The following is a 12,700-nucleotide window of genomic DNA, read 5'->3' as shown; positions in this document are numbered from 1 at the left end:
ATAAATTTTGATAGGCTTTTATAAAAAATTATACAAATTAATTTTTGCTTTGTTAACCAGCAAAATGCAATGATTCAAATAAATAAGACATAAAATTAAGAATCATTTGGATCTTAAAGTTTTAATAGGCAAAACCACTTTAAGTAATGTAGGTAAAAGTGTCAAAATACTGTTTATCTCTTCATATTTGAAAATGGATCTAAGACTAGGTAACTCTTTTCTGCTTTGCTGAGAATGATGGTTTCCAGATTCATCCATGTCCCTACAAAGAACACAAACTCGTTGTTTTTTGTGTTCAGTCTCATCGATGGGCATTTGGGTTGGTTTCAGGTCTTTGCTATTGTAAACAGTGCTGCAATGAACATACGTGTCCACGTGTCTTTATAATAGAACAATAAATAATCCTTTCGGTATATATCCAGTAATGGGATTGCTGGGTCAAATGGAATTTCTATTTCTAGGTCCTTGAGGAATCACCACACTGTCTTCCCCAACAGCTGAACTAATTTACACTCCCACTAACAGTGTAAAAGTGTTCCTATGTCTCCACATCCTCTCCAGCATCTGTTGTCTCCAGATTTTTTAATGATCACCATTCTAACTGGCATGAGGTGGTATCTCAATGTGGTTTTGATTTGCATTTCTCTAATAACCAGTGATGATGAGCATTTTTTCATGTTTGTTGGCCTCATATATGTCTTCTTTTGAAAAGTGTTATGTTCATATCCTTTGCCTACTTTTGAATGTGTTTTTTTTTCTTGTAAATCTGTTTTAGTTCTTTGTAGATTCTGGATACTAGCCCTTTGTCAGATGGGTAGAGCACAAAAAATTTTTCCCATTTTGTTGGTTGCTGGTTCACTCTAATGATTTCTTTTGCTGTACAGAAGCTCTGGAGTTTAATTAGGTCCCATTTGTCTATTTTGGCGTTTGTTGACATTGCTTTTGGTGTTAATAGTCATGAAGTCCTTGCCTATGCCTACGTCCTGAATGGTTTTGCCTAGGTTTTCTTGTAGGGTTTTTATGGTGTTATGCCTTATGTTTAAGTCTTTAATCCATCTGGAGTTAATTTTAGTGTAAGGTGTCAGGAAGGGGTCCAGCTTCTGCTTTCTGCACATGGCTAGCAAGTTTTCCCAACATCATTTATTAAACAGGGAATCCTTTCCCCATTGCTTGTTTTTGTCAGATTTGTCAAAGATCAGATGGTTGTAGACGTGTGGCATTGCCTCCGAGGCCTCCGTTCTGTTTCATTGGTCTGTATCTCTGTTTTGGTACCAGTAGCATGCTGTTTTGATTACTGTAGCCCTGTAGTATAGTTTTAAGTCAGGTAGCGTGATGCCTCCAGCTTTGTTCTTTTTGCTTAGGATTGTCTTGGCTATGCAGGCTCTCTTTTGGATCCATATGAAGTTTAAGGAGGTTTTTTCCAGTTCTGTGAAGAAGGTCATTGGTAGCTTGATGGGGATAGCACTGAATCTATAAATTACTTTCAGTTTAAAAAAAAGCTGTACAATACAATTTTGTACAAGACATAAACAATGCTTGAACTGAAAAGTAAATTTTGGTAAAGCTCAAAATGTAACTATAAATACTTTAAATGTTTATATAAATGTAAAGGGTAAAGTGCAATTTTGTTACATGCCTACAGTACTATAAATACTTTTTCAAGTGTTTTAAAACAACTACATTCCATAGCCAAAATTTTCAATATTGTTTTATTATTTCTTAATCTAAAAGGTGGTACAGAAAAAAAAAATACCTTTTTTCTTTTTTTTTTTTGAGACAGAGTCTTGCTATATCCCCAGGGTGGAGTACAGTGGCATGATCTCAGCTTACTACAGCCTCTGCCTCCCAGGTTCAAGCAATTCTCCTGCCTCAGCCTCCCAAGTAGCTGGGACTACAGGCACCCGCCACAATGCCCAGCTAATTTTTCATATTTTTAGTAGAGATGGGTTTCACCATGTTGGCCAGGATGATCTTGATCACTTGACCTCGTGATCCGCCCACCTTTGGCCTCTCAAAGTGCTAGTATTATAGGCATGAGCCACCATGCCCGGCCAGAAGTATTTCTTAATTATAATTATTGTTAGGTTAAGAAACTTAGTTTTTTAAGGCTTTGTTGTAAAAATAGCAAGAGAATATATTTCTAATTATAACAGGATCATAATATTTAAGTTCTGTAACACTTTTTATAACAGAGTCCTGCTACTTACGAATCTCCCCCACTTGACACTACACATCTGGTCTGGTGATAACAGTGTTGGGGGGCTAACATCTATATGATCATCACATCAAATGCCAGGCAAAGGTCAAGGACACAAAGGAAAATGGATGACCCTGGTTTTGATAGCACTAAGAGGAAACGTAATTAAATGAAAATACCCTGACTCATTCAGAGCTACAAATGATGTCCAAGTGTAGGTCAGAAAGGACAATTTGTTTGATAGACTATAATGTTCTGTGAAATTAAACATTAGCAAGGTTAAGTTTAACAAAACAGATTACATCGTTTAATTTTATGAATTTTTAGTTTTATGAATAGGTGATACCACCCAGTTCCCCTCCCTAAACGAAATCTCTTATTTCTTATTTCCTCCTAAAGATACTTCATGCACACAAAAGCAGACAGCAAAACATAAAAATCAATAATCACGTCTCTAAATATGCTCTAATGTGAGCCTCTTATGAGCTAAACAAGAAGATATGTACAAAGATTTATGTACAAGGATGTTAGTCATTACAGCAAAAAAAAAAAAAAAAAAAAAATTAAGTCAAAGGACCAGTAATAGGTGTATCTATCACTTGTCAATTTTTGTCTCTTAGTTCCATTATTTCAGATAAAGGAGGTGAATGCTTAAAACATGTCTTCTATGCCATCTGGCAATATATTACATTTTGTTGGTATAGGGTGTCACATGCTCAAAGAACAGTAAAGTAAAGAGCTCTCTGCCTGGTTCTGCTGTGCCCCTCTTCACAGCCCCCCGAGTGTAGGGCAGCCAGCACTTCAAGGAGGCCAGCAGCATGTAGCACCTGCCTGGGGACAGCTTCTTTTGTACCCCAGAGATAGGCTTACCATTAAGCCACCTCCTTGGACAGGAAATTCCATTGCATGGCACTTCCCCATGGACAGCTTCCTAGAGAGTTCCATCAGCACAACAGCTCAGCAAACGTCTCTGCCATCCAGTGTGCCATGCCCACACTCTCCAGCAAGGTCTAGATCTCATCCTGTGAAGGGTGAGGGTTGAGTTCTGCCAAATTTTCTTCCTTGGGTGCTCTGCCTCCACCCTAGGGGTACTGGCTGCTCACTCTATCTGATATTCCAGTACTCTTGAGAGTTCTCTTTTCCTCTCATAATCCCCTGTACAGTTAATAAGTCTGTATGTTGCTCAAATTACCATCTAATTTCCATTTGTTTCCTGTTTGGACCCTGATGAATACAACAGGGAATCAGGAAAATAAATAATGGTATTATTTCTCCTTCAGTCCTATTACCTAAAGAAGATATTCCATTTTCTGTGGTTAGTTACTGTATTAGGTTCAGGAATCAAGATTCAGTACCAGCTGGAAGCTTCACATGAATTCTCCCTCCAGTGTACTAGGTGTTCCCACTTTATGTTCTTTACTGGATGCTTATAGAAATACTGAAACACACTCACATCTCTCCTACCTATGGATCCTATCTTTCCTCTCAACTATTGCTCCATCACCCTCCTCCTCCTCAGAGCTAAATTTCTTGAAGTAGCTAGCTGCAACATTTCCTCAATAACTTCATCTCACACTTCTCAACCTACTTCAATCTAGCTTGGGCCCACCTCTATACCAACATAGTTCTTGTTAAGATTACCATAATAAATAAGACTAATGGACATTTTTTTCATCTTAATCTCAGCAGCATTCAGCATTTTGGGCCACCTCCTCTCTTTAAACAAGTTTTCCTTTGATTTCCTTGACAGCATCATCTCCTGATTTCCCATCTGTCTGCCTCTATGGTCATGTCTTCTTAAGTCTCTGCCTACATTAGTCCTAGGTTTCCTCCAGTTCACCTACACTTGGTTTCGAGTAACTTTGCTGTCCCCGAACTTCACATCTCTGGCCTACAGGCACATATATCCAAACCAATATTTGACATCCTTATCAAAGATACCTCAAAATCAACACTTCTAACAATGAACTCAGTATCTTCCTTCCAAACCTGGTTCTCTCAGTTTTGCCAATTCTAAGCACCTCCTGGTCTCCTCCCATCTATACTTGATCTCTTCTGATCCATTCTCACACTGCAGACTGTTGGCCTTCTTAACATGTAACTATGACCACATCACTCCTGTTTAAAGCCCAAATAACTTCCCATGGCACTCAGAATACAGGGCCAAACCATTAATGTAGCTTAAATTCGCCCCCACTTAACATTATCAGCCTCAATTGATGCTACAGTTAAGTTATAATTCACAAAGGCTTACATTTCCAAGACGGGTACATAAACATCTATTTGTATGCATGTTGAGCAAAAAAATAGCTGGGCTTCAAATGTCAGAATCAAACACAACTGGCAACGTGCTTGTCTTATACATGGCAATAGGAAGGGAGGGAGACAATATAAAAACGAAGACTGGGGCTGGGCACGGTGGCTCACACCTATAATCCCAGCACTTTGGGAGGCTGAGGCAGGTGGATCACCTGAGGTCAGGAGTTCAAGACCAGCCTGACCAACATGGAGAAACCCCATCTCTACTAAAAATACAAAGTTAGCTGAGTGTGGTGGCACATGCCTGTAATCCCAGCTACTTGGGAGGCTGAGGGAGGAGAACTGCATGAATCTGTGAGGCAGAGGTTGCAGTGAGCCAAGATGGCGCCATTGCACTCCAACCCGGGCAATAAGAGTGAAACTCTGTCTCAAAAAAAACCAAAAAACAAAAAACTAAGACTGTGTCAATTGAAGGCAGTACACACATATTTTCCTGAGCCTTGAATAATATTAAGTTCAACAAATAGGATAAACAGCATTACATGGGAAGAGGGCTGTTATTCTCTCCACGCTGCCCAATGTAATGTTGTTTATCCTATCTGTTGAATTTATTATTATGTCATATGTTGCTGTTAATAAGGCGACAAACACTTCAGCAACAAGATACTACCAGTATTCTGTATCATTCAGCAGTACCTTGTTACAGAAGCAAATAGCATTTCTGTGTGGCTGCCATATAGTTTAGTTTTATTAAGGTACTTTTTTTTCATATTTCAGTGGAAGAATAGTTCAAAATATTCCAAATTTGAAAAGTACCATAGAGATCATGGCATCTAGTACTTTTACGAGGCCCAGGCCTGAAATTTAGTTGTACCTAGTTGATTTTATGAATTACAAATTATTTTTAAAAATAAACTCATTAAAACCATTTTCCATGTTTTGAATTAACTAATGGATGAAACAACTTTTTACAACTAATGAAGGTGGACAAACTTTTTTTTTTTCCATTGTCAAACACATGGTATTTTACAATTGTCTGCTGTAATCGTCATCTTTGTTCAGTAACATTCATTCAGAATCAGGAGTAGTTTTAAAAATACTACTTAGCTTTTTGATAGCCTATTGTTTTCAATTATTTCCCCTCTTCCATTGCGGAACTATGAAATTTACAATTATTCATCTTTTACTATGCAAGGCTCTTTGGTTCCTACAGTCAACTTAGCTCCATTTCTACTCTTGCATGTCCAAAAACTCCTTAAGGACTCTACTCAACGAATGAACATCTACCCTGGGACAATATCCTTAAGTACCACAGAGGACCTTGGAAAACTGGAACTTCAGTCTTTCTTTGAGCAGGAGCAAACTCTTAAGATAACACTTTTTTCTCCATTCATCTGTAAGCCAAATAGTGCAATATAGTAAGCAACATTTGTTCCCAACTAAATGAATTATGCCACCTTGCTTAAAAAGCTTAAGTGGTTAGAATTTGACTTTTTAAAAAATTAGCACAGTTTCATTTTATTTTTTCTGATTTTTTATTGTGGTAAAATAAACGTAACATTTATCAGCTCAGCCATTTTTAAGTGTACAGTTTAGTGGTATTAAATACATTAATAACACTTAACAACCATTATTACCATTCATCTCCAGAATTCTTTTATTAATCTTTCCAAAATGAAATTCTAGACCAAGCATTTCTAAATATAAATCCCCATCCCTCCTCCCCTCAGCCTCTGGCAACCACCATTCTACTTTCTTGTCTCTATGTTTCTGACTAATCTAGGTACCTCATGTAAGTAACAAATACGGTATTTGCCCTTCTGTGATTGGCTTATTTCGCTTTGCATAATGTCTTCAAGCTTCATCCATGTTGTAACATATGTCCGAATTTCCTTCCTGTTTAAGGCTGAATACTATTCTAATTGTATGCATATACCAGATTTTGCTTATTCACTCATCTATAGATAGACAATTGAGTCACTTCTACCTTTTGGCTTTTGTGAATAATGCTGCTATAAACATGACTATTCAAACCTGTAAGTCCCTCCTTTCAATTATTTAGGGGTATCACCCAGAAGCTCTCAACAGAACTTTTTTAAAATAATAGTTTACTAGGTCTTGAATGTCTACTACTTGTTAACATGTATGGATCTGGAAATTTACATCCATCTTTTTAATGCTCAATATAACCTTATAGACTGTATTACTATCCTTAATAAATAAACTGAGGCACAGAGAAGTCAAAAAATCCAGCCAAGTCACACAGTAAATGGTGAAAGTTTCTATAATTCAAAAGCTCACACCCTTCCCACCTTACTGGCTTCTTTACAGTTAACTCCATATAAAACATACCCATTTTTCTCAACATTTCCCCTCCCCCTTAATTCCCAGTTCAGCTTTTCTCCATGTTTTGTTTAACCTTATTCTGCAGTCTTTCAAACACACTATATACTTCCCATGATTCCACGCCATTCTGTGACTATGCCCTCCCTCTCACATCTTTCTCTACCTACAACAACAGTTTAAATAGGCCCCAATCAAGGCAGAACTACTTTCTTCATTCCCACTATATGAAAGTTGTACTTCAATTAAATGTTTCAGTCAGTTTTAGATTACAAACAGCTGTCTGATCACCTATTTTGCACCCCAGAACTCTAAGGGTGGGTATAATGCCCAGACAACTTTGCTCCTTGGCCCGCTCCCAAAGACAGCAACTGTTATATGTAGAAGAGACTCAACTGTTTACTATAAATTCCTTCTAATAATCTCTCCCGGTTTCTCTTCACCAAGGTCTATGAAACTGTAAGTGCCTCAACAAACAAAAATATTTTAAAATTTGGTATTCAGTTATTCAGATCCAGTTGTACTTAATTTATAATACTTTCTAATAAGATTAGAGTTCAAATTGATGAAGAACAGAATTTGAGGTCCTGATTTATTTTTTAATAGGGAAAAGAGAGAACATGGAGTAAGAGCCCTCAGAATTTACATGTGCTGTCAAATCTCTATTAAATGTGGGTAGGCATCAGATAATTTAATTTTCAAGTATTATATAAGTCATTATATAAGTCATTATATAAGTTGTCCCTGAAATGTGTTAATAAAAATTACTTCAGAGATGAGGTGGCCATTTTTGCCCCACAGAAATTAGGTTTCATGCTATAATGTGGAGAAAGTTCAAGGACATCTGACCCAAAACACTGAAAAGCATTTTTGGTCACATGTAGGTAAAAGGATGTTTAAACAAGTTATGTTTCAACTTGATAAAGAGGACATCCGCTATTTTCAGTGAATAATCCCCAAGGTGAAAATTTTCAACCTACTGCCATATTCCATCAAACAATGCCTTCCCCTTCTGTCTTTGCCTTGGATGAAATCCAATTAGAATTATTTACAGAATCAGCTGCCAGTAAGAGAGAAGTCTGTAGGTTGCTTTTATGTAAATTGTTGTTTTTTTTCTTGTTCCCCTATTAGAACATATAACAGGGAAACCTAGTTAAAGGCTTTGGATTATTTTTACTTATTCCTTTAATATTTAAGCTATATACATCCAGTCCAACTCTCCATCAAAAACTATATATAAAGGCAAACAGATACAACAGAGGTTTGATAATAAATTTGAAGCTCACATCTCAACTTTGTTTCTCTGTTTTTAATGCTTTTTCAGAAATTGTTTAACATACAATTCAGCAATTTTGCTGCTAAATATATACACCCAAAAGAATTGAAAGCATATATTCACACTAAGACTTGTAGGCAAATAACAGCAGTATTATTCACAAAGGGCCAAAAGTGGAAACAACCCAAACATCCATCAACAGATGACAGATTAACAAAATATGGTATATCTGCAAAACAGACTATAATTCAGTTATTAAAAAGGAATGAAATACAGATATATGCTATGACATAGCTGAACTCTGAAAACATGCTCAAGGAAATCAGACACAAAAGGCCATATATGGTTTGATTCAATTTATATGAGATACCTAGAATAGACAAATCCATAGAGACAAAAAGCAGATCAGTGTTTACCAGAGGCTAACCCTGGTATTAGGAGAAGCGGGATGGGGAATGACTGCTAATGGGTAGAAGGTTTTTTTTGAGCATGATGAAAATATTCTGAAATTAGGCAGTGGTAAGTACATAACCTTGTGGAAACAGTAAAAACAACTGAATTGTTCAATTTAAAAGGGTTATGTGGTATATAACATCTCAATTTTTAAAAATTACACTTATAACTATTTCTCTGAGTACCACATGAATTTTTTAAACAACTTAGCTTCCCCAAATCAGTCACTGAAATGTTAAAGTGAAATCACTTCATATTGGCTTCACAGGCCACTCTGCTAAAAATCTACTTTCAAATACATGAATTGTACACTGAAAATAAATGCATTTATACACCTCAGCTTTGTAAAGTATGTGTACTTATACCACCAACAGTAAACTCTGCATAGAATTCCACTAATTTGGATTTTGTCTGAAGTTTGTTTGTTGTTTTTTTTTTTTTGAGACAGAGTTTCACTCTTGTTACCCAGGCTGGAGTGCAATGGCACGATCTCGGCTCACCGCAACCTCCGCCTCCTAGGTTCAGGCAATTCTCCTGCCGCAGCCTCCTGAGTAGCTGGGATTACAGGCACGCACCACCATGCCCAGCTAATTTTTTTTGTATTTTTAGTAGAGACGGGGTTTCACCTTGTTGACCAAGATGGTCTCAATCTCTTGACCTTGTGATCCACCCGCCTCGGCCTCCCAAAGTGCTGGGATTACAGGCTTGAGCCACCGCGCCTGGCTGAAGTTTTTCTTTTTTTTTTTTGAGGCACAGTCTGGCTCTGTTGCCCACGCTGGAATATAGTGGCACAATCTAGACTCACTGCAACCTCCGCCACCTGGGTTCAAGTGACTCTCCTGCCTCAGGCTCCCAGAGTATCTGGGATTACAAGTGCCCACTGCCACATCCAGCTAGTTTTTGTATTTTTAGTAGAGATGAAGTTTCACCATATAGGGCCAGAATGGTCTTGAACTCCTGACCTCAGGTGATTCGCCAGCCTCTGCCTGCCTAAATTCTGGGATTACAGGCATGAGCTACCATGCCCAGACTGGGTCTTTTTTTTTTTTTTTTTTTTTTTTTTTTAAAGAGAGACATAGTCTTGCTCTGTTACTCAGGCTAGAGTGCAGTGGCATAATCGTGGCTCGCTACCGCCTCAAACTCCTTGGGCTCAAGTGATACTCATGCCTCAGCCTCCCCAGTCACTAGGACTAAAGAGGCAAGCAACTATGCCTAGCTGATTTTTTTTTTTTAATTTTTTTGTAGAGACAGGGTTTTGCTAAGCTACACAGACTGGTCTCAACTGATCCTCCCACCACGACCTCCCAAAGTCCTGGGATTACAGGTATAAGCTATCATTTCCAGCCCTAAGCAGGGTTTTTACATTAGCACTGAAGAACACATATTGAACAAACTGGTGCCACTGAGTTTTTATCCAAAATAAAAAATTTTAAATTTAGTACAATATTACAGATTAATTTTGCTAAATTTGAGAAGGGTCAGGAACGAACATTTGTTAATGGTTAGATGTCAAACAAAATAAGAAATGCTTTCCATACATGCATTTTATTTAATTTCAAAAAAAAAATGCAGGAGGTAGCTATTAATGTTCTCATGCTAAAAGAAAAAAGGCTGAAATTCAAACAGGTTGTACACTTTGTTCCAAGGTTACAGAACTAAGGAATATTAAAGTCTAGATCTGTCTGATGGCAAAGTCTATCTCCTTCTACTTCACATCACTGAGCAAGTCTTATCTCTTAAAAGGAGACCCAACAGACTAGAAAAGTTAATACCAATCTGGGGATCTTCTAAAATTGACTTTCCTAATACCAAAGGATCACATTCTCTTCCTATCTTGTTTAATCCTTATAGTAATCACTTAAATAACTCTTGTCTGCACTTTCAAATTCCTTGTCCCTTGAAGTGATATTTAAGATATTTTAACAGGAATATAAAATACTATATAAATAAATATAAACCTAAAACTTTATTCTTTTATTTTCTTAATACACTGTATTTATCACAGAACTGCTTACCAAGTGATATAAAATATAACAAATTATCCCTCAAATCATTTCTTAATTTTTAGATGCTGTTGGAAAGGGCTTTTGTTTGCTTTGACTTCCCTTGTCTGAGACATGATTTGATATGGGGAACATCATCAAACTCTTCCTATAACCTCCTCCTTTAAAATGACAGTTATCAGGCGAGTGGGTTCCTGCCGAGGTAGGGCATTCACACAGGCCTGCCTCCATTCTCAGCTTCCAATTCCCCCTACCATTCCTTTAATCTCTGTTCCTCTCTCATCATACTCTCTCCCCCAACCAATGAGGGATGAAGGAAGTAGAAGAGGAAAAAGAAGGAAGAACGAAAAGAAAGAAAATCTGTTCACTTTCTGGTATGCCTGCTGTCCTGTGATGGTTATCAATAAGGCTCCCTTCCCTCAGACTTTTTCCCTTATGTGCAGAGACAGCTACTTCCCTCTCCACCAGAGGGCCATGCCTCAAGTAAAGCAACGCTTTCTGAACCCACCTGAGATTATTACTGCAGCCTAGGAGAATATGCTCTGCATAAATCCTATTTATATCCCTGGTATCAGACACTATTTGCTTCTCCCCTTAAGGCACCTCTTTTTGAGGGTTTACAAAAAAAGTCCACAGGTCAGTTGCACAACACAAAACCCCCACCCACCCCTGGACTTAACTCAAAAGCAAATCCCCAGTCCAGTCCTTCCACTTAAAAATAACTTTTGTAGCTCATCCTCTAGCTGCAGTGCACAAACCAAAAAATATCTGCTATGGACTGTACTGGGATGCCCCAAATATGCTGATCATATGTTGAAGCCCTAACCTCTAGTACCTGTGAATGTGAGTGTATTTGGAGACAGAGTCTTTAAAGAGGTGATTAAGTTAAGTGAGTCCACTGAGGTTCCTTAATCCAGTATGGCTGGTGATGTAAAGAGAGATTAAGACATACAGAGACAACAGAGATGTGTGTACACAGCTATGTGAAGACCCCGGGAAAAGACAGCCATCTGCATGTCATGGAGAGAGGTCTCAGGGGAAATCAAACCTGCCAACGCCTTGATCTCAGCCTTTAGGCCTCCAGAACTGCAAGAAAATAAATTTCTGTTTAAGCCACCCAGTATGTGGCACTTTATTATGGCAGGCCTATCAAACTAATACAGTATCTTGCAATCAGTGCACCTTTGGCTTCTGAGAGAAACCACAGGCACTGGAATTTGTATTATTAATTTTACTACTCATCACAATTCATAATATACTGCTTCCCAACACACATGTAGTTTCTATGTTAACTACAAACATGGCCACAATAATGCAACAGGCTGCTTATCTTGTCCTACTTCTCCCATTGTCATCCTGCTGCCAAATAATGAGCAAAACCCGAACCATGAATTAATCTAACTCTCTGCCTTATTCATTTCTATTGCTATACAGAATTATATTTATTGTTCAGGTAAACTTTCAAAAATGAATAATGATAACTATTAAATGTTCCTGCTTAAGTTCCCATCCCCATTATACTCAGAGTTTTTTTTTTTTCTTTTTTTTTTTGAGAGAGAGTTTTGCTTTGTCGCCCAGGCTAGAGTCCAGTGGCGCAATCTTGGCTCACTGCAATCTCTACCTCCTGGGTTCAAGCAATTCTCCTGCCTCAGGTGTGCACCACAACGCCTGGCTAATTTTTGTATTTTTAGCAGAGACAGGGTTTTACCATGTTGGTCAGGCTGGTCTCCATCTCTTGACTGCATGATCAGCCTGTCTTGGCCTCCTAAAGTGCTGGGATTACAGGCATGAGCTATCAGAGTCATCCTTAAATCTCCAGTCTCCTATCAATTCCATACTATTTCCCCACCACATCCCCTTTTCTCAGCACAGGACATGAAAATGCAAGTGACGGAGCAAGAATTTTCTCAATTTCCTACTTCTACAGCCATCCATAAGTGCCCAACTGGGAAGAGGGAGCTATCGTCTCACATGAGGTTTAAGCTCTGGATCCCATCCTCAAGTCTCGATTACTCAGGGATCCTATTCTATTAAATACTGTATTGTATTTCCTTTAGTTAAGGTTACCAGCCTTTGGTTTTATTCTCACTTTATACTCTCCTTAGATAATCTTATCCATGTCTTTAAAATTAGCTACAGTTTATGAGTTCATGACTCCAAGGCTGTAAG

General features: G+C 38.0%; 1 protein-coding gene across 3 annotated transcripts in view; it reads right to left on the bottom strand.

The window, feature by feature from the left end:
- The window catches only part of TSNAX (translin associated factor X), a 39,194-nt gene that overhangs the window by 6,188 nt on the left and 20,306 nt on the right, over positions 1–12,700 (bottom strand). The gene's annotated exons all lie outside the window — the stretch shown is intronic.

The sequence above is a fragment of the Saimiri boliviensis genome, chromosome 14, assembly GCF_048565385.1.
Source record: "Saimiri boliviensis isolate mSaiBol1 chromosome 14, mSaiBol1.pri, whole genome shotgun sequence".
NCBI classification, from domain to species: domain Eukaryota; kingdom Metazoa; phylum Chordata; class Mammalia; order Primates; family Cebidae; genus Saimiri; species Saimiri boliviensis.
The sequence above is the reverse complement of the archived record's forward strand: the minus strand, read 5'-3'. Positions and strand labels throughout refer to the sequence as shown.